This window comes from Trichechus manatus, unplaced genomic scaffold (genome assembly GCF_000243295.1).
Source record: "Trichechus manatus latirostris isolate Lorelei unplaced genomic scaffold, TriManLat1.0 scaffold00270, whole genome shotgun sequence".
NCBI classification, from domain to species: domain Eukaryota; kingdom Metazoa; phylum Chordata; class Mammalia; order Sirenia; family Trichechidae; genus Trichechus; species Trichechus manatus.
In genome coordinates, this window is record NW_004444206.1 from 719,049 (window position 1) to 741,938 (window position 22,890).

A 22,890-nucleotide genomic window follows, 5' to 3' on the forward strand; every position below is an offset into this window, starting at 1 on the left:
ACCATACGATCCAGCAATCCCACTCCTAGGAATATATCCTAGAGAAATAAGAGCCATCACACAAATAGACATATGCACACCTATGTTCATTGTAGCATTGTTCACAATAGCAAAACGATGGAAACAACCTAGATGCCCATCAACAGATGAATGGATAAATGAACTATGGTACATACACACAATGGAGCATTATGCAACGATAAAGAACAATGATGAATCTGTGAAGCATCTCATAACATGGATGATACTGGGGGACTTTATGCTAAGTGAAAAAAGTCAATCACAAAAGGACAAATATTGTATGAGACCATGTCATGGATTGAATTATGTCCCCCCAAAAATGTGTGTGTCGGTTTGACTGGGCCATGATTCCTGGTATTGTGTGATTTTCTTACATGTTGTAAATCCTGCCTCTGTGATGTTAATGAGGGAGGATGGGTGGCAGTTGTGTTAGTGAGGCAGGACTCAATTTACAAGACTGGATTGTGTCCTGAGGCAATCTCTTGAGGTACAAAAAAAGAAGTGAGCAGTGAGACTGGGGACCTCATACCATCAAGAAAGCAGTGCCAGGAGCAGAGCGCGTCCTTTGGACCGCGGTCCCTGCACAGAGAAGCTCCTAGTCTGGGGGAACACCAAAGAGAAGAAGGCCAACAGAGAGACAAAGCCTTCCCCTGGAGCTGATGCCCTGAATTTGGACTTTTAGCCTACTTTAATTGTGAGGAAATAAATTTCTCTTTGTTAAAGCCATCCACTTGTGGTATTTCTGTTGTAGCAGCACTGGATGACTAAGACAGACCACTACATAAAAACTCATGAAAACCTTTCTACACAAAAAGAAACAATCTTTGTTGGTTATGAGGGATGGGGGGGAGGCTAAATGCACAATAGATAAGTAGTAACTTTGGTGAATGGTAAGACAGTACACAATACTGGGGAAGCCAGCACAACTTGTACAAGGAAAGGTCATGGAAGCTCCACAGACACATCCAAACTCCCTGAGGGACTGAATTGCTGGGTGGAGGGCTGTGGGGACCATGGTTTCAGGGAATATCTAGCTCAACTGGCATAACACAATTTATAAAGAAAATGTTCTACATTCTACCTTGGTGAATAGCGTCTGGGGTCTTAAAAGCCTGTGAGCAGCCATGTAAGATACTCTACTCCCACCCCTTTGGAGCAAGGGAGAATGAAGAAAACAAGATACAAGGGAAAGATTACTCCAAATGACTAATGGACCACAACTTCCACGGCCTTCACCAGACTGAGTCCAGTACAAGTAGATGGTGCCCGGCTACCACCACTGACTGCTCTGACTGGGATCACAACAGAAAAAATGTAGAACAAAATTCTAACTCACAAAAAAAGACCAGACTTACTGGCCTGACAGAGACTGAAGAAACCCCAAGAGTATGGCCCCAAGCACCCTTTTAGCTAACAGTAATGAAGTCACTCCCCAGGTTCACCATTCAGCCAAAGATTAGACAGCCCCATAAAACAAAACGAGACTAATGTGGCCCAGCAGTCCAGGGACGAGGACTAGAAGGCAGAAGGGGACAGGAAAGCTGGTAATAGGGAACCCAGGGCTGAAAAGGGACAGTGTTGACATGTCGTGGGGTTATTAACCACTGTCATAAAACAATATGTATACCAACTGTTTAATGAGGAGCTATTCTGTTAACTCTCATCTAAAATTTAAAAAAAATAAAAAAACTAGAACTTAAAAATATTTAAGCATTTTATATATAGGTATTTGTTCTTCTGGAGTGGTTGTATAGTATTTTCTAGACCTATGTATGACAACTATTTGAATCAAGTAGACCTACCCAATACCTTCCGCCACATGTCTGTCAGTTTGTCATACTGTAGGGACTTGTGTGTTGCTGTGATACGGAAGCTTTGCCACCAGTATTTCAAGTATCATCAGGATCACTCACGGTGGACAGGTTTCAGGGGAGCTTCCAGACTAAGCCAGACTATGAAGAAGAACCTGGCAGTCTGCTTCTGAAAAAATTGACCAGCGAAAACCTTATGAATAGCAGCGGAACATTGTCTGATATAGTGATGGAAGATGAACCCCTCAAGTTGAAAGGTACTCAGAACATGACTGAGGAAGAACTACCTCCTCAAAGTAGAGTCGACCTTAATGATGTGGATGGAGTCAAGCTTTTGGGATCTTCATTTGCTGATGTGGCATGACTCAAAATGAGAAGAAACCAGTTGCAAACATCCATTAATAACTAGAATGTGGAATGTATGAAATATGCATCCAGGAAAATTGGAGTTCATCAAAAATGAAATGAAACATAAAGATCGATATCCTAGCCATTAGTGAACTGAAATGGACTGGTATTGGCCTTTTTGAATCAGACGATCCTATGGTCTACTATGCCGGTAACGACAAATTGAAGAGAAATGGTGTCGGGCGTTCATCATCAAAAAGAACATAGTAAGATCTATCCTGAAGTACAACACTGTCAGTCATAGGATATTATCCATACACCTACAGGGAAGACCAGTTAATACAACTATTATTCAAATTTACACACCAACCACTAAGGCCAAAGGTGAAGAAACTGAAGAGTTTTACCAACTTCTGCAGTCTGAAATTGATCAAACTTGCAATCACGATGCATTGTTAATTACTGGTGATTGGAATGTAAAAGTTGGAAACAAAGAAGAAGGATTGGTAGTTGGAAAATATGACCTTGATGACAGAAACGATGCTGGAGATTGCATGATAGAATTTTGCAAGACCAATAACTTCATTACAAATACCTGTTTTCAACAGCACAGACGGCGACTGTACATGTGGACCTTACCAGATGGAAATCACAGGAATCACATCAACTACGTCTATGGAAAGAGATGATGGAAAAGCTCAGTATCATCAGTCAGAACAAGGCCAGGGGCCGACTGCAGAACAGATCAAGTTCAAGGTGAAGCTGAAGAAAATTAGAAGAAGTCCATGAAAGCCAAAGTACGACCTTGAGTATCTCCCACCTGAATTCAGAGACCATCTCAAGAATAGATTTGACGCATTGAACACTAATGTCTGAAGACCAGATGAGTTGTGGAATGACATCAAGGACATCATACATGAAGAAAGCAAGAGAACATTAACAAGACAAGAAAGAAAGAAAAGACTAAAATGGATGTCAGAAGAGACTCTGAAACTTGCTCTTGAACTCAGAGTAGCTAAAGCAAAAGGAAGAAATGATGAAATCAAATAGCTGAACAGAGGATTTCAAAGGGCGGCTCAAGAAGACAAAGTAAAGTATTATAAAGTAATGTTCAAAGACCTGGAGATAGAAAACCAAAAAGGAAGAACATGCTTGGCATTTCTCAAGCTGAAAGAACGGAACTAAAAATTGAAGCCTTGAGTTGCCATATTGAAGGATTCTACTGGGAAAATATTAAACCGCACAGGCAACATCAAAAGCAGATGGAAGAAATACGCAGAGTCACTATACCAAAAAGAAATGGCCAACATTCAACCATTTCAGGAGGTAGCGTATGATCAAGATCCGATGGTATTGAAGGAAGAAGTCCAAGCTGCACTGAAGGCATTCACAAAAAACAAGGCTCCAGGAATTGACCGAATACTAATTGAGATGTTTCAACAAACGAATGCAGCACTAAAGGTGCTTACTCCCCTATGCCAAAAAATTTGGAAGACAGCTATCTGGCCAACTGACTGGAGGAGATCCATATTTATGCCCATTCCAAAGAAAGGTTATTCAACAAAATGCAAAAATTATCGAACAATATCATTAATGTCACACACAAGTAAAATTTTGCTAAAGATCATTTAAAAGCAGTTGCCACATTACACTGAAAAGGAACTGCCAGAAATTCAAGCCAGATTCGGAAAAGGACGTGAAACAAAGGATATCATTCCTGATGTCAGATGGATCATGGCTGAAGGCAGAGAATACCAGAAAGATGTTTCCCTGCGTATTATTGACTATGCAAAGGCATTCCACTGTATGGATCATAACAAATTATGGATAGCATTGCAAAGAACGGGAATTCCAGAATGCTTACTTGTGCTCATGAGGAACCTGTACTTAGACCAAGAGGCAGTCGTTCGAACAGAGCAAGGGATACTGCCTGGTTTAAAGTCAGGAAAAGTGTGCATCAGGGTTGTATCCTTTCACCATACTTACTCAATCTGTATGCTGAGCAGATAATCCTAGAAACTGGACTATATGAAGAAGAACAGGGCATCAGGATTGGAGGAAGACTCATTAACAACCTGTGTTATGCAGATGTCACGACTTTGCTTGCTTAAAAGTGAAGAGGACTTGAAGCAATTACTAATGAAGATCAAAGACTATAGCCTTCAGTATGGATTACACTTCAACATAAAGAAACAAAAGTCCTCACAAATGGACCAATAAGCAACATTATGATAGAGAAAAGATTGAAGTTGTCAAGGATTTCATTTTGCTTGGATCCACAACCAAAGCCCATGGAAGCAGCCGTCAAGAAATCAGATGACGCATTGCACTGGACAAATCTGCTGCAAGAGAGCTCTTTAAAGTGTTAAAAAGCAAAGATGTCACTTTAAGGACTAAGGTGGGCCTGATCCAAGCCTTGATGTTTTCAATCACCTCATATGCACGTGAAAGCTGGACAATGAATAAGGAAGACGGAAGAAGAATTGATGCCTTTGAATTATGGTATTGGCGAAGAATATTGAATATACTATGGCCTGCTAGAAGAACAAAAAGGTCTGTCTTGGAAGAAGTACAGCCAGAATGTTCATTAGAAGCGAGGATGGTGCGACTTCATCTGACATACTTTGGACGTGTTATCAGGAAAGACCAGTCCCTGGAGAAGGACATTATGCTTGGTAGAAGGTCAGCGAAAAAGAGAAAGACCCTCAAGGAGGTGGACTGACACAGTGGCTGCAATAGTGGGCTCAAGCATAGCAAGGACTGTGAGGATAGGGCAGGACCAGGCAGTGTTTCCTTCTGTTGTACATAGAGTTGCTATGAGTCAGAATCGACTCGACGGCATCTAACGACAACAACCCCATCCCTTGTGATGGATGATGACCAGTAATTGAGTCAGTGTGCACAGCAAATTTGAATCTTCTGATTTTATCCAATTTGAGCTAACCAAATCTTTTTTCCTCTGTCAAGTTATCAATTAATTGCATAATTGGTAGAAAAAGGCTGTTATGAAAACATTTTATATGTGATTGATCTGTTTCCAGTATGTCAAACAATTAATCACCAAGGCCAATTCAGGTGATGTGGCTAGCTGGTCAAGTAGGAGTGTAATGTAAGAGGAAAAATGATAACAGTAGAGCAAAACAGACCAGGGTCTAAATGACTTCTCTGCCAATGCTTATTGTGTAACTTTGGGTAACATTATGTAACCTTAGATAAATTACTTCTCCTTCAGTCTCAAATTCCTCAACTGTAAAATGGATATTATAATACCTATCTTGTAAAGTTGTTGGGGAGATAATAAATAACAGATAAACCTATCTAAATCATCTAAAACATTTAATCTATGTGGGGCATACCAGGAGCCCAGTAAATGGTATATTTCATTATTATCTTTCACATATCTCCGTATGCTCCTTTTGAAATTGTTATATCAAGAGGATTCACCATAATCTTCTACCACATATCCAAATAAGTACTAATATGAAAATAATCTTTCTTGAGTGTTATGTTCTGCCTGAAGTGTCCTGAATTAAAATAGCCTACAAATTACATTGCTCTTACAATAGGAGATTGAAATATGAAATGATGAAATCAAAATTTATTCAAATAAAATTAATTGGAAAAATCTTCTAAGTTATTTATAAATGCATCAGTTTAAGGTTAAAGTTAAACAATCTTTTATAACATTTAGTCCCATTTTCAAAGACAAAACTGCAGGGTTTGCGATGTTAAGCCAAATCTACCTATCTGATGGTCTATTCATTCTGGAATGCTATATGCTCATGGATACACAGCAGGGCTGGGAGCAGTGGGCATGAATTACTTGATGATACTGTAATAAAATACCATATTACAAGCCCCAAGCCCAGCTCTTTGCAAGTCCTAGATTTTAACAATCCTATTGAAGTGTGTGTTTTGAATGTCGCTTTGCAACATCCCTAAGGGTCATTTTGATTAATTGATAATATTTTTTATTTCAGGATATAACTTTCTGCATAAATTTAAAAAAATAATTAAAAAATTGAAAAGAGTAAAAAAAATAACCAAAAACCGGAGCTTAGCACTGTATTTGCTAATGTTTTCTTTTTAAAATATTATCTGTCGAGGGAAAAAAAAAAAGAAATGAGTTTTCTTTCCAGACCTTTCTAGCCAGTGAACAACTGTTTTCTGTATAGGCAGTTATGAAAAATGGAAAGACATAGGCTATAAATGAAGGCCGCTCTTCTTCCTTATTCAATAGAACTATTCAGAGTCGGGCTCTTGGAAAGCTTTGTGTTTGTGTCTGTGAGGTTAGAAAGAAGCAATTCTTTTTTAGGGATGTGTTTCCTAATGGTGCTTTTCTTCAGATTCTTCCAAGGATTCATAATGAACATTCTACCAGGCAAGGGCAAACTTTGGTCCACTAGCACATGTGTTTGCTTTGTAAATCATTGACAAACACATGTGTTTAAAGATTAGACTCCACCAATTGTTCAGTTGCATAGATTTCCTGAGTTATGTCCGTATATTATTAAATATACATCACTACAGAATAGAAAATAAAGTATGTTGAGAGTGTACCCAAACAAAACTCTCATTAACAATAATGAGAAATATATGCTTAAATTAAAAATGGAAAAATAAATCCATTCCCAAGCAAAAATTGTATCAAATTATAAGTGAAAAGGAATAGTTTTATTAGTGCATATCTGTCATTATCAGAGTTATTGAGCAGTAAATATTTATTTGTAAAACTCTTAAATACTGATTATTCCTTTTTTTTTTTTTTAAATTTATATACTATACCTCTAACTGGAGTCCCTAGATGGTGCAAATGCTTAATGCGCTTGGCTGCTAACCAAAAGATTGTAGGTTTGAGCCCACTCCGAGGTGCCTTTGAAGAAAGGCTTGATGGTCTACTTCCAAAAAATCAGCCGTTGGAAACCTTATGGAGCACAGTTCTACTCTGACACACATGGGGTCACCAGGGTAGGGGATGACTCCATGGCAACTGGTATACCACTAACTAAAACCTCTGTATAAAATGTCTAATACTAAAATAAAATGCAATAACATTGAAATCAGTTCTCATTAAATAACTCAGAACACTAATATTAATGTAGGAAAAATAATGCTGGGGGAAAGCAAAAAGAAAATAGGAGCCTCAGTGCTCACCTTCTCAAGCCCAAAACAAAGGACACACTCAGGCTTCTCTCTCCCAAGAATGGCAAATATCTGTTGTCTTCTTACCTTCTAGCACCCACAGGTGATATCTATAACTGTTTCCATTATGTTTAAGTGTTTGTGCAGTGATTAAGAGCTCAGCTGCTAACCAAAAGGTTGGCATTTCAAATCCACCAGCAGTAGATTTTTGGTTTTTTTTGGTTTTTGTTTTGTTTTTCTGGGGGGGGGGGTTGTTTTGTTTGTTTTGGGAACTAGAAAATATACCTTTATTAGTTTTCTATTGTGGCTATAACAAATTATCACATCAAACCCAAACCCATTGCCAGCAAGTCGATTCCGACTCATAGCGACCCTATAGGACAGAGTAGAACTGCCCCATAAAGTATTCAAGGAGCAACTGGTAGATTCATTCTGCCAATCTTTCGGTTAGCACTCGATTTCTTTAACCACTGTACCACCAGGGCTCCAAATAGTAGCTAAAAAACACAAAATTATATCTGACAATTCTGAGCGGCAAAGTCTGATGTGGGTGTCACTGGACTAAAATCAAGGTGTCGGCAGGGCTGCATTCCTATCTGGAGGCTCCAGGGAAAAATCTGTTTCTTTGCTTTTTCTAGCTTCTAGAGGCTGCCTTTCTGCATTTTTAAGGCCAGCAATGGCCAATTGAGTCTTTTTCTTCCTCTTCTAGCTATAAAACTCCTCTGATTACACTAGGGCTACTGGAGTAATCCAGCATAACCTCTCAATTTTAAGGTCACAGATTAGCAACTTAATTCCACTTGAAAGCTTAATACCCTCTTGTCATGTGTTATGGATTGAATTGTGTCCCCAAAACATATTTGTTGTAAATCCTAACCTCAATGCCTGTGGTTATAATCCCATTTGGAAATGAGTTGTCTTTGTTATGGTAATAAGGAAGGATTAGCGTAGGGTGTATCTTGAGTCAATCTCTTCTGAGATATAAAAGAGATTAAACAAGGAAGCTAGGAAGTAGAGATGGGGGAAGAGAAATGCCAAGCCATATGAAGATCACCCAAGAGCAGAAGCTTAAAAGATACAAAGAACTTCCTCGAGGGCCAACAGAAAGAGAAAGCCTTCCCCTGGAACTTGCACTCTGAATTCAAATTTCTAGCCTCCTAAACTGTGAGGAAATAAATTTGTTTGTTAAAGCTACCCATTTGTGGTACTTCTGTTACAGCATCACTAGATAACTAAGACAGAATTTGGTTCCAGGAGTAGGGTGCTGCTCTAACAGATACCTAAAACATAGAAGCAGTTTTGAAATTGAGTAATGGGTATAGGCTGGAAGAGTTTAAGCTGCCTAATAGTGAAAGCCTAGATTGCCTTGAAGAGACTGTTGGTAGAATTCTGGACATCAAAGGCAATTCTGGTGAGGGCTCCGAAGGAAGTGAGGAGAGTTATATAGAAAATCTCTATTGTCTTAGAGAATACATATTGGGCCAGCAACAGAATGTTGCTAGGAATTTGGACATCAGATATGCTTCGAGTTAGGCTTTAAAAGAAAATGGTGAACGTGACTGGACAATGGAGGAAAGTTGATGCTTTTTATGTAGTGGCAAAGCCCTTGTCTGAATTATGTTCAAATGTTTGGTGGAAGGTAGAACTTGTAAGTGATCAGCTTGAACATCTGGCTGATGAGATTTCTAAGCAGGAACTTAAAGGAGCCACGTGGTTTCTCCTTGCCACTTATATTAAAATGTGAAAGGAAAGAGATGGACTTAAAAATGAACTGTGCAAAATCGAAAAAAAATTAAAGATTTGGAAAAACCTGTTGAACAGACTAAGAACATGTGTCCTAGAATGTCCACCAAGGACGTGGCTACACAATCTTTAATTAAAGAAATTAAGCCTGTGACTGATGCATCTAACCAACTACCACAGCAAAAAACCCATCAGCTTAGACTGAAGGGGACAGAGAAAGAACAAAAGGAAAGAACGTTATCTGCCTCTTGGAACTCTACAAGCAGGAAACAGGCCAAAGGAGCTACATCTGTTGCCCTCCAAGAAAAGAAAAGGACTATCCCTGGAGCAACTCGGAGATCAGCAGAATTGTTGGAAGGAGCGCAGGAAGGAGGGCCTTCTCTGTTTCAAAGGGTGGGGCCAGTCAAAGGGTGGGGCCAAGCCTCCTAGGTTTCAGAGTCAAATCTTAGACAACTGGGTTTCAGAGTGTGGAGCTACTGTTAAGGCGTGCCAGAGGGATGGCGCTGCTGCTCAAAGCTGAGATCTCACCCTCTGCATGTCCAAGGGGCAGAAGAACAGAACCTGCCAGGGCTAAAGGGGTGAGGTCTCCACTCAGACAGACTAGGACAATGGGGCCGCCTAAAGCTGAGGGAGCAAGTTGCCACCCAGAGTGCCTGGAAGGTGGAGCTGAAGCCCCGGGCCAAGGGACTTCTACTAAGAATCCAGAGGGCATGACCAATACCCACAGTCTGGATGGTGAAGCCATTGTCCAGATGGTTTCAGAGAAGAGAGGATTATTTTCAAGCCTTGAGAGCTAATGTAATTTGTTCTGCTGGGTCTTAGACTTGCTTGGTGCCATTTTCCCTTCTTTCTCTCCAGTTTCTCCCATTTTTAATGGAAATGTCTACCTTGTGCGTGTTCCACCGTTGTGCTTTGGAAACAGATAACTTGTTATCTAGATTTCACAGAGGAATTTTGCCCCAGTCTCACTCGTATTTGATTTAGATGAATTAGAATATGAGATGTTGGACTTGGAGTTGATTTAAAACTTTTGGGATGATGTGATGGGGTGAATGTGTTTTACATGTGACAAGGACATGAATTTTAGAATGTTATGGATTGAATTGTATCCCCAAAAATATGTGTATTTTAAATCCTAACCTCTATGCCTGTGGTTATAATCCCATTTGAGAATGGGTTGTCTTTTTTATGTTAATTAGGCAGGATTAGCATAGGGTATGTCTTAAATCAATCTCTTTTGAGATATAAAAGAGGTTAAACAAGCAAGCTAGGAAGTAGAGATGGGGGAAAAGAGATGCCAAGCCACATGAAGATTGCCCAGGAGCAAAAAATCAAGAGTCAAGGACCTTCCCCCAGAGCCTACAGACAGAGAAAGCTTTTCCCTAGAGCTGGCACCTTGAATTCAGGCTTCCAGCCTCCTAAACTGTAAGAAAATAAGTTTGTTTGTTAAAGTCATCCACTTGTGGTATTTATGTTATAGCAGCACTAGTTAACTAAGATGCTATGCAACATAACATTTTCACAATTTCCAGGAATTAGGATGTGGACATACTTGGGGGACAATACCCTTAATTGTTCACAGTCTTACTTAGAGTTCATACTGTAGCACATCATGTAAAATGTACAAGCTTTGTCACAAATAGGCCCATTTACCCCAACACTACTGTCCTTTATGCTCAAGTTATCATGTGCATTCCATACATTATAAACTTCAGAGGACAGTGTTTTAATTTTTGCTTCAAATAACGATATATATTTTCTTTTATTTACTTAAGTTTGTATTTATATACACGTGTATATATAAATAATCTTTCACTTACCTGGGTATTTTCCTTTTCTGATATTGTTCATTCTTTCTTTATGATCAGGTTTTCCTCCGGTATCATTCTCTTTCAATTAGAACTTCCTTTCGCATGTCTTACAGTACATGTCTGTTGACAACAAAGTTCCTTAGTTTTCATGTATCTGAAAAGCTCTTTGTTTCACCTTTTCCTTGAAGAATCTTTACACTGTGTATAGTATTCTGGACTGACAGATTTTCACCTTTCTCTTTCAGTCATTAAAGATATTGTCACACTCTCTTCTGATCTCCATGATTTCTGATGAGAAGTCAGCAGTATTTTAAAGATACTGTCCTGCTCTCTTTTGATATCTATGATTCCTGGTGAGAAGTCAGCAGTATTTTAAAGATATTTGTCCCACTCTCTTCTGATCTCCATAATTCCTGATGAGAAGTCAGCAGTATTTTAATTGCTGTCCCTTGTATGTAATGTGCCATATTTCTCAATATGCTTTTAAGATTTTCTCTTTATTCTTTAGTTTTCAGCATTTTGATTTTATGTTCCTAGGGATGCTTTTCTTCAGTTTTATCCTGTTTAATGTTTTCTGAGCTTCTTAAATCTGTAAATTTATGTCTTTTACCAGTTTGGAGAAATTTAGTCCATTATTTTTTTAAATGCGTTTTTCCAGGATTCATTCCCTCTCTGCTGTCTTCTGAGACTTCAGTTATAACTCTGATACTGTTCCACAGATACCTGATGTTCTGTTGATGTTTTTTCAATATTTTTCTCTCCTTTCTTCAACTGGATAATTTCTATTGATGTAGCTTTATGTTTATTTACTCTTTCTTCTGTCATTTCCATTCTGTTATTAAGCCCATTCTGTAATATTTGAAAATATTAGATATTTTGTTATTCAGTTCTAGAATATCCATTTGGTTCTTTTTTACAGTTTCTTTTTCTCTGCTGAAATTCCTTTTATTTTTATTTATTATCACCATATTATTCTTTGCCTTCTTGAGCATAGTTATAATTTTTAAAAACAGACAAAAAGTTGTATTTGAGTCGATTCCTAGTCACAGTGACCTTACGTATGTCAGAGTAGAACCATAGCATTTTCAATGGTTGATTTTTCTAAAATAGATCCCCAGACCTTTCTTCTGAGGCATGTCTGAGTGTACCATATTTGTCTGCAAATAAAGCACCACGCCTTCTACATTTGTTTGCCAACCGCTCTCTCCCCCGCTTGAGATATTTTCATAAGTGTCATTGTGCCAATTTTATTTTTACATGTATCGGGGAGGGAGCGGTTGGCAAACAAACGTGGAAGGTGCGCACTATTTGTGTAAAACTACGGTACTCAAACCTACATCCTTCCAGTTAGTTAGTTAACCGTTTGTACCTCCCAGGAACTGCGTAGTTACAATAGCTGCTCTAAAGTCCTTGTTTGCTAAATGTTACATCTGGGTAATATGAGGCTTAGCCTTCACTGATTTTCTTTTATGTTAAGAATGGATAACATTTTCCTGGTTCTTTCAATGTTGAGAAATTTTTCATTGCATCCTAGATATTGTAAAAATTATGTTGTGGGTACTGTGGATCCTGTTATGATCATCCAGAGTTGTTGTTTTTTGTTTTTTGTTTTTTTTTTAAGTTAAAAGCTAATTTGCTTAAATCTCAGTTCAGTTCTTTCTTTTTTCCCCTTTAACTTGACTTTGCAGAATGCTCTACACATGCGTGGTTTAAATTTCTAAACAGATTTTGGGGAACCTTCTCTAGGTTTTTCCTTTCTGGAGTTCTCTTCTTATTTTCTAGCGGTTCTGGTTGCCCCAGATACTATTATCTATTTCTGAAGGACAGAATTACTAATATTGTTTGAGTTTTAGTCACCCTATATTACAGTAAAGTTGCAGCCTGCTCTAGGGCTGATTAGCCAAAACAAACAGTCAAAGAAAAAACAAAAAAACTCACTTCGTGCTTGTCCTTCTTTCCAAGTTTTCACTCTCTTACATAACGTACCTTTTTGTTCATTTTTCAGATGTGTAAGGTAGTTTTTTTGTTGAATTTATCCAGAGCTGATGAGTTCATGTTGTAATTTACAAGCGGGTTCATCTATAAGGATATTTCTCAGCCACATCAGAAGTGAACTCAGCTAAAAATATGGCAATTACAGACATTGCCATTGCTCATTGTTCTCTGCCTAAAATTTTCCAGTGGCTCTCGACTTCACTCCAAGTGTAGCCCAAGTCTTTACAGCCCAAGTCTCACTATTTCATTAACTATGTCATATATAAGGAGCCCTGATGGCACAGTGGTTAAGCACTCAGCTGCTAACCAAAAGGTCAGTGGTTCAAAACCACCAGCTGCTCTATGGAGAAAGATGTGGCCATCTGCTTCCATAAAGTTTACAGCCTCGGAAACCCTATGGGGCAGTTCTGCTCTGCCCTACAGGGTCACTGTGAGTTGGAATCAATTTGACAGCAGTGGGCATATCATATACGTACGTATTACGTATTGTTTTTTGTCTTGCTTTGTTTTGCCTATCTCCACCAGCTAGACTGTGACCTACACTAACACTGTGTTTTTTCTTTTGTTACCTGTCAAATCTAAAGGGCCTAGAACGTGACCTGGAACCTGATAGATTCTCACTATATATTTGTTGAAATACTCTAAATGAGCCTACTATTTAGCTTTCTATTGATCTTCTCTGACTGAAATGTTGTTGTAGGGAAACAATTACTTAGAAAACACCATGAAAAAAGCAAAGGATATTAACACATTTTCTCCTAAAATTATTAATTATATTTTAGAAACCTTTTCATTAAGCATTTGTGACTTTTCATATTAGTGACACTGCTTTGCATTTCATTATTATGGGCAACATCCTAAATCTGAACTATTTCATCATGTTTTAATACATATTAATGAATCAATAGCATTTTAAATGTAAGTTTAAATATTTTAAATTTGAAAACCAGAAATAGTACTATATTCTAAAACTATTTCCTGATATCTTGATCTATTAACTGTTCATTTTTTTGTGAAAGACTCTAGTATAAACTATCTTAAATCCTTGAATCAAGGTAATGCTTTGGATGACAAGTAGATTTTTTTTTTAATCCATTTTGGACATTGTGTTTGAACTTACTTCTTTGTGCTCCCTGTAAGTCAGTGTGAATATAAAATATTTTAATAAAAGTAAGCTATTCTCTCCTAGGTGGTCTCAGTTGTCATATTTTTGTTACCCAGCCACATGAGTTATTACAGCATTGCTAGTAAACATCCAGATCAAGGAGTTAAAAACGTGTGTGTGTGTGTGTGTGTGTGTGTAACTATACACACTCAGGCTACGCTATCTTACCCTTCTCCCCACTAGACACCTCTCTTACTGTTGTCTTCTATATCGACCTAGAAAAACACTTACAAAACTTAGATGTACCCAAGAGAAGCAGCTTCTGAGGAAAATAAACTTTAAAGGACAATTTAAAAATAAAAAAATTTTCCAACTTCCTAGTTTAAAAATACCATGCTTGTTGAGACTTGTAAAGATTAAAAATAGCCCTTAAGTAGAGAGATTGTGTTTTTTTAAGATCTGTTTATCTGAAATTTTATGTCAAAAATATTGAAGAATCAACATTCGTATTTCAGCAGTAATGTCTTATAAGCCCTCAGAGAAGCCTCACGACCATCACTGCATACTCACAAAATAAACCACTTCCTGAGTATGCTGTGTGGGTTCAGAGTTCAACTTTATTTTGGAAAAGAGTAACTCAAATGTCAGAAGTTTTCCTATACAAACTCGGCTAGAAACCCAAGCCAATGTTCTTTTTATGAGCTACCCCCTTATTGGCAAACGTGGAAAAGAAGGATTCCCCAGGTGGTGCCAACAGTTAATGCACTTGGCTGCTAACCAACATGTTGGAGGTTCAAGTCCACCCAGAGGCATCTTGGAAGAAAAGCCTGGTGATCTACTTCCAAAAGCTCACAGCCATTGAAAACCTCTTGGATCACACGTGGGGTCGCCATGAGTCAGAACTGACTTGACAGCAGCTGGTTATGGTCAAGAAGCCCTTTTGCGTGGAACGTCGGTATGAAATAGAAGTGTAAATTTAAATGAGTGGTTTTAAAGTTAAGTAATCGTTAACTTTATGATTCAAAGTTTAATTTAGAAATAATTTAAATTTAGTTATAATAGGCTTTACTAAGAAATTTTACTTTAAGATATAAATGTATAGAAAAGCCACTATTTAATCTAGTACATTAAGAAATTCAATTTTTTTCTAGTTCTTTTTCTTTTATAAGAGAAGATGCCCCCTCCCTAATAATCTTATTCATCTTTCTACATGTAATTCCCATATTTTTATTACTTAGAATCACCATAGACTTTGAAGGGCAAAGTGATAACCCAAGCATGACCCTATGAAAGAGACTATCTGAAAGTCACAACCACCACAGAAGGTTCTCTCTCCTGAGGAAAAAAAAATTAAACTATGTTTTTACAATATTTTTCTCTGCTATTAATTTACAGCTTGAGGAGAAAAATGCTTTCGTGTTCCTTTTAGTCTCTAAAGTACACACAAGCACACAAAAACAACCTATTTAATTCTAGCAAAAGCTGTTGTTGTTGTTGTAAGGTGCCATCGAATCGGTTCTGACTCATAGTGACCCTGAACAAAAGAACGAAGAAAAGGACGTGCTAAAAGTGTACGTGTAAACAATTAATAGGACACCACCGTGCCCTCGGCTTTGTGAGGTGGAGGGACACTGAGGCTCATCCTCATGGCTCTGCTCAGTCACTGTGCCGTCTCTCTTCCTCGGCTGGCAGCGAGAATCCCTAGTTCCAACTCAGTTTGGGCCACGGTCAAACTCCAGATACATTTTGGGGACGAGAGAGATAGACCTTTTTTATTTGCCATTTCTGGATGATTACTAAGCTCACATTTCAGCCGGCAGATTTCCCAAGTGTCATCTGTGACAAAACTGCCTCTGATGCTATGATCCAGTGGGTAATACTTTCTCCTCAGCTCAGACAGTGCCCAGAGTAAGTGACGCATGATGGACTGGTGAAGCCACTTCTGTCACTCCAGAATTGCAAGTGAATGTGGAAATGTTTGAAAATTACTTTAAGCTGTGTAATGCCTCCAATGCAGGTATGTGCATTGAGGTGGGAGGGCAGGATGTAGGAAAGAACTAACAATATATTTGCACCCGGGGCTGTGATAAGCACTTCATATACCTTGCCCCATTTTATTCTTTAAAAAAAGAAGAAGCAGCAGCTAATTTTATAATTGTCATTTTAAAGGCTTGTCTTTCTAATTCTGGAGCGTGTACCCTTCACAAGATGCTATGTTATTTACTCTGTAAGATGAAAGATTCCCTTGATTTACTACTATTCATCCCTTGCTAAAACGAGTTGCCTTGTTGGTTTCCAGATAGTTCTGTATGTTGGCACAGGGGATACGCATGTCTGGATTGGAAATGAAATGTCTGTCTCAGCTCTGGCAGCATGAGGTGGCTCGTGGTACACTTCCAGCTGCAGACTAAGATGCCAGGTCAAAGGTGGACAAGTCTGGAAGTTATGCATAGACAAGTGCCTCCGGCTCTGTTTAGAACATTAAAAAAAACAAAAACCAAACTCACTGCCGTCGAGTCAATTCCGACTCATAGCAACCCTATAGGACAGGGTGGAACTGCCCCACAGGGTTTCCAAGGAGCGGCTGGTAGATTCGAACCGCGGATCTTTTGGTTAGCAGCCGTAGCTCCTAACCACTGTGCCACCAGGGTTTCCGTTTAGACCATTAGACAACTGCAAATTTGTTTGGACATTGAGAACCATTTTAGGGGAGAGAGAAAAAAATCTCATTGCTTTCATTCATTCATTCATGCATGCATGCATTTCTTTATCATCCATTAAACAACTATTACTTGAGCACCTACATGTGCCAGGCATCGTTAGACACCGAGACTACAGAGATGAATATGACAAGTATAGTTCCTGCCCTTCTATAATTCTCAGTCTAGAGGGAGAGAATAATATAAAAAATAATTATCTAAGTAAATAGTGCAGTCTTTGAACAGTATTATGAAGAAAAATGTAGGGACTAGATGGCACAAACGGTTTGTGCCCAACTGCTAACCTAAAAGGTTGGCAGGTAGAACCCACCCAGCAGTACTGCAGAAGAAAAGGCCTGACGATCTGCTTCCATTAAGATTATAGCCAAGAAAACCCTGCGGAGCTCAGTTCTACATTGTAACACATGGGGTCACCATGAGCCGGAACTGACTCAACAGCAGCTAATAACAACAAGGATATACCAATGTCAGCAGGGAATGGGAACTAGGCAGCCGTTGGAGGGGCTGGAGGGGTTGTGGGTAGCATTGCAGACAAAGGGAGCTCCATGTGGGGTGATTCTGTGGTGGGAGGAGTCCAGTGGGGCTGGAGCATGAAGAACAATAGGGAGAGCGGTACTAGATAACTCTTATGAAGGGTCTTAGTTTTAATCCTAAAAACTGCAGGAAGTTTTTAAAAGGTTGTAAGCAGAGAAGTGCCATGATTAAATTTGTGTTTTGAGAAGATCACTTCAGATGCAGTGCTTAAAATAGAGTGGGCCATCAAGAGAGATGAAGTCCTGATAAGTGCTCCGACATGGATGAACTTTGAAAATGCTGTGCTAAGTGAAAAAAATCAATCACTAAAGGATAAATATTGTGTGATCTCCCTTGCATAAAATATCTAGAATAGACAAATGTATAAAGACCAGAGTTTAATAGTGGTTACTAGGGATGGGAGGGAGGAGGAAAGGAGAATCATTGTTTAGGAAACAAATGAATTTCTGTTTACGGAGATGGAAAATTTGCCAGTGGATATTGGTGATGATTGCACAGCATGATTGACATAATTGATCTCACTGAATTGTATACGTGAAAAATGGTGAATTGGCAACTGTTGTGTTATCTATATTTTTACAATTAAAAAATAAAGTAGAGGACAAGCAAGCAAAAGACAAGGGAAGGATAGATGCCATGTGAAGATCACCAAAGGAACCAAGGAACACTGAGGCTACAGAAGCTGAAGAGAGAAGGATCTTCCCTGGAGCCGAAAGAAAGCCTTCCCTTATAGCTGGTGCCCTGAATTCCAGCTTCTAGCCTCCTAAACCTAAGAAAAATGGAAAACCACCATTACAGAACAATGAGAAAGAGGGGAAAAGAGAGCGAGCTATGGTGGACAAGGTGTTTTTTTCAAGGCTCACAAAGATTCTGAAAATCATGGTCCCTAGAACATTTTGTAAAGAGACAGGTTGCTTGATACTTATTGCTGTTATGCTGGTTTCTTGAACATATTGTGATGTTTGGATGATTCAAAATGGGACACTTATTGAAAGTGGTATTATTGGTCGTAGCAGAAAAGATTTCAAGAGATACTTATTCAACTTCATCACTGCCATGCCTCTCATCTCTCTGGTTAATAACTCCTTGAAGGTTGGGTTAAATGAGCTCAAACTGTGCTTCCGAGTAAGACTCACTAAATACCTCTATGAGGAATATCTCCAAGCTTTCACATATTATAAAATGGGAAATCTGGACAACAGAATAGCTAATCCAGACCGGCTGCTTACACAAGATGTAGAAAAGTTGTGTAACAGTGTAGTTGATCTGTACTCAAATCTTAGTAAGCCATTTTTAGACATAGTTTTGTATATCTTCAAATTAACAAGTGCAGTCAGAGCTCAGGGCCCAGCAAGCATGATGGCCTACTTGGTTGTCTCTGGGCTATCCCTAACTCGACTTAGAAGACCCATTGGTAAGATGACAATAACTGAGCAAAAGTATGAAGGAGAATATAGATATGTTAATTCTCGACTCATTACAAACAGTGAAGAAATTGTCTTTTATAGTGGTAATAAAAGAGAAAAGCAGACGATCCACTCAGTCTTCTGAAAACTGGTGGAGCACCTACATAATTTCATTTTGTTTTGGTTCTCTATGGGCTTCACTGATAGCATAATTGCCAAATACCTTGCCACTGTAGTGGGTTACCTCATGGTCAGTCATCCTTTCCTAGATTTGTCTCATCCTCGACATCTCAAGAGTACACATTCAGAACATCTGGAGGATTACTACCAAAGTGGAAGAATGCTTTTATGAATGTCTCAAGCTCTGGGTCGAATAGTTTTGGCTGGTTGGTTGTAAGATGACTAGATTGGCTGGTTTTACTGCTCGGATTACAGAATTAATGCAAGTACTAAAGGATTTAAATCATGGCAGATATGAACGTACAATGGTCTTGCAACAGGAAAGGGGTACTGAAGGACCACAAGTCATTCCCTTGGTACTTGGTGCTGGAGAAATCATCAATGCAGATAACATTATACAGTTTGATCATATTCCTTTAGCAACACCAAATGGAGACATCTTGATCCGGGACCTTAATTCTGAAGTTCGATCTGGGGCCAATGTTCTAATTTGTGGTCCTAATGGATGTGGGAAGAGTTCACTGTTCCGTGTTCTTGGTGAATTATGGCCTCTTTTTGGAGGACATCTAACTAAACCTGAGAGAGGAAAGTTATTTTATGTTCCTCAGAGACCTTATATGACCCTTGGAACACTTTGAGACCAAGTGATATATCCAGATGGAAGAGAAGATCAGAAAAAGAAGGGGATCTCTGACCTAGTACTGAAGGACTACTTAGACAATGTCCAGTTGGGTCATATCCTGGAACGTGAAGGAGGCTGAGACAGTGTTCAGGATTGGATGGATGTACTCAGTGGTGGAGAAAAACAAAGAATGGAGATGGCAAGATTATTTTATCATAAGCCCCAGTTTGCCATTTTGGATGAATGCCCAAGCGCGGTTAGTGTGGATGTGGAAGACTACATTTATAGTCATTGTCGAAAGGTTGGCATCACCCTCTTCACTGTGTCACACAGAAAGTCTCTTTGGAAACATCACGAGTACTACCTTCATATGGATGGCAGAGGCAATTATGAATTCAAACAGATAACAGAAGATACAGTTGAATTTGGCTCTTAAAATCTGGAGAACTATACCTGCTGCAATGAAATAATTAGAGAATACACTTGGAAATACCAAGGACATTATAAAATAAAGTTGAGCTTTTATTTAAAAAAAGAAAAGCAACAGATTAACTAAATAGAGAATAATCAAGAAGTTGTTAAAACACTTAATATTATATAGGATATTACTAACTGTGTATATGTTGGTTTAATTATCAATATGTACTAAGAATGTCCTTATTCTTGTGGTTAAAAACCTGCCTAAATTAAATTGGGCTTAAATCAGTGTAACCTGTTTCATTCTGGGATGTAAACCATTTGAAGTCAGCTAATTTGACTTTTATGGATCTATCTTTTCCTTCACTGAAGAACCCTATTTAAAACTGGGGTCATCATTTGTCCTGCTCTAATAAGATAGTCTTGAGTATCATTTCTTGTGCCCCATGGTACTGGGAAACAAACAAATCATAATGTATTATTAAAATGTGTAACATCATTTCATAATAGCATTTATTACACAGTGGCAGATTTCTTTAGCTGCCACAGTTACACTCATTGTTTATGCCTTGGAGTGCATTTAACTCCAGGAAAGCCAATTGGATTTTCTTTGGCTAAATAATAAATGTGCCCCTCTCAATCTCAGTATTGAGTTGTTTTGAGGGTTCCTTGTGGTAATGTAACAAAAGCATACGTGCAGTCTTGCTTACAAGGGGTGGTTACTACATGTCGCACCTAACCTTCCCAATGTTTGGGATACTGAAATACAAAATTCTTACATGCCAAGCTTCAGGTCTTATGAGATTTTCAGACTTTTAAAAGAATTGGACAGATCTGTGTATGTTAGAAGCCCATTCATTAGAAGGGTGGTTATATGGTGTGAACTCCACTTGAGCCATAGGAATGCTCTACATGAAGTAATGTACTGAGTATGCAATGTCTTACCACTGTCTTTGCCTGTGATTTTATGTTTAAAAAATATGTTATGAAATTATTATGCACATGAGTGAATTAGCTGTTGCCTAGGCACTGGTTTATCTCTGTGAATCTTGAATAACTTTTTGTATTTGGGATATTATGTTGAACTATCCTAAGAGAAATTGATTGCAGCTCATCGAACCACCGTTGTAATGATACAGGTATCATCTGCGCAGGGAGAACTGAAACGGAGTATAATCAGTAAGCTAGATAGGAAGCCAGTTTTATTAAAATAGGGTTCAGAAAGGGGCATTTTCTATTCTTGTTTCTATGTAACTGGTTTTTTTGTTTTTTTACAGAATTAATTATAAGAATCACCAGCTACCGAAGTAAACGTAATGTACTGATTCCGTAGTACATAACGTTCAATTTTTACTTCTCTTTAGCAATCTTGTATACTTACTTCCTTTCTATTCAGATTTAAAAAAAAAAAAAAAAGGTCATATCCTAAGGAAAAAAAAATAATAAAGTAGAGTGAAAGCAAATATCTGAAGTATTTCAAACAAGAATGATGGTAGCTTGGACTATCTAGAGTGATGAGGGTTGAGTGAGAAAAATAGAATATAGGAGGAATTCTGTTTCTCAGTGATTACTTCAGTATGTGGAGGGAGGGCTGGCCGTGGACGCTTCCTATGTACTGGAAGTTGACCTAGGTCTGAGGAACGCACAGCCTGCTAATAAACATGGCCCCCTCTGGTTCGCTGCATGCATCTTGTCCTTGCTGAGAACGCCTCTCGTTTAGCAGGAAAAATTCCTCCGTTAATCCTTAGGGTCAATAAGTGATTTCTTTGCTTGACCCTCTAGAATTTTCTGCCCAGTCTGGAAATTTAGAGAAAAGCTAAACTATAAAACGAAGCACCCAATGAATTATTTTTTTCCTCCTCCCTGTTCAGATTCTCTTTTTCCCCTGACCTGTTTCCGGGCCAGTATATTATGAGTCAGAATTGACTCAATGGCAACAGGTTATTTTGGAGCCCTGGTGGCACAGTAGTTAAGCGTTTGGCTGCTAACTAAAAGGTCGGCAGTTTGAATCCACCAGCTGCTCCTTGGAAACCCTATGGGCAGTTCTACTGTGTCACACAGGCTCGCTATGAGCCAGAATCAACCCGACGGTAACGGGTTTTTAATACCTTATTCCGTGGAGTCCCTGGGTGGCGCAAATGATTAAGCACTCGACTACTAGCTGAAAGGTTGATGGTTCAAGCCCACCCAGAGGCCCCTCGGAAGACAGGCCCGGGTGTTTGGATGATCCACTCCTGGAACTTGATCCTAATTAAAAAAGAAACAAATCGTAAATGTCCCATAATTTAGGAATCTCTAAGCAAGAAACAAAGATTTGTTCATTCCATAACTAATGAATTACTTCAAATTGAATAAAATCTTAAGAAAAAAATTTTTTTTTTTTTGCTACTAAAAATGTTTAAAGCATCTCCTCAGTAGTATGTTCCAACTCTAAGCAAAACTTATCACCATTAACTCCACTGGCTCAACTAATTGGACCCAAAATCTAATCTAATTTTGTTTTCAAAGAGCTATATTCTAACCTCTCAAAACTATAGGCCAATTCCTTTTTTTGAATATCTCTTCAGAATGCTATGCCATTTTTTTAAACCAGGTCTTGTACTGACCTTTAGCTTACAAGGAGAACAGACAGATTTCAAGCTAATTCCTATTTATAAAAAAGTTATTGTATCATCAAGAACAGTCTGGTACTATTTGGGGAGTTCATTAAACTGCCATGTATCTTTCACTCAATGGACAAGAATTATCAGTGCATCAAATGAAGGAGCTGAAGTTATATTTCTAAGATAAAAATGCTTTTGCAAAATTACTTCATCCATCCAAATTTTACTGTTTCATTTGAATACAGAGATCCATGGCAAGAGGAAAAGGAAAGGGATAAGGGAAAGGGGAGGAGAGGAAAGGAGAAGTCTGACCCACCTAATTGCTAGCTCTCTTTCAGCTCAAACTGATGGTTTTGTTTTGTTTTGTTTTCAGTCCTTCAAAAAAAAATCAAGATATTTTACATTAGCTATTTCCTCCCAGAAAAATCAAAT

At 38.5% G+C, this 22,890-nt stretch overlaps 1 protein-coding gene and 1 pseudogene across 10 annotated transcripts in view; both read left to right on the forward strand.

Moving 5' to 3' along the window:
* The window catches only part of TRPC4 (transient receptor potential cation channel subfamily C member 4), a 331,985-nt gene that overhangs the window by 211,524 nt on the left and 97,571 nt on the right, over nt 1-22,890 (forward strand). The window lies entirely within an intron of this gene.
* Nucleotides 18,007-19,889, forward strand: LOC101343671 (ATP-binding cassette sub-family D member 3 pseudogene; annotated as a pseudogene).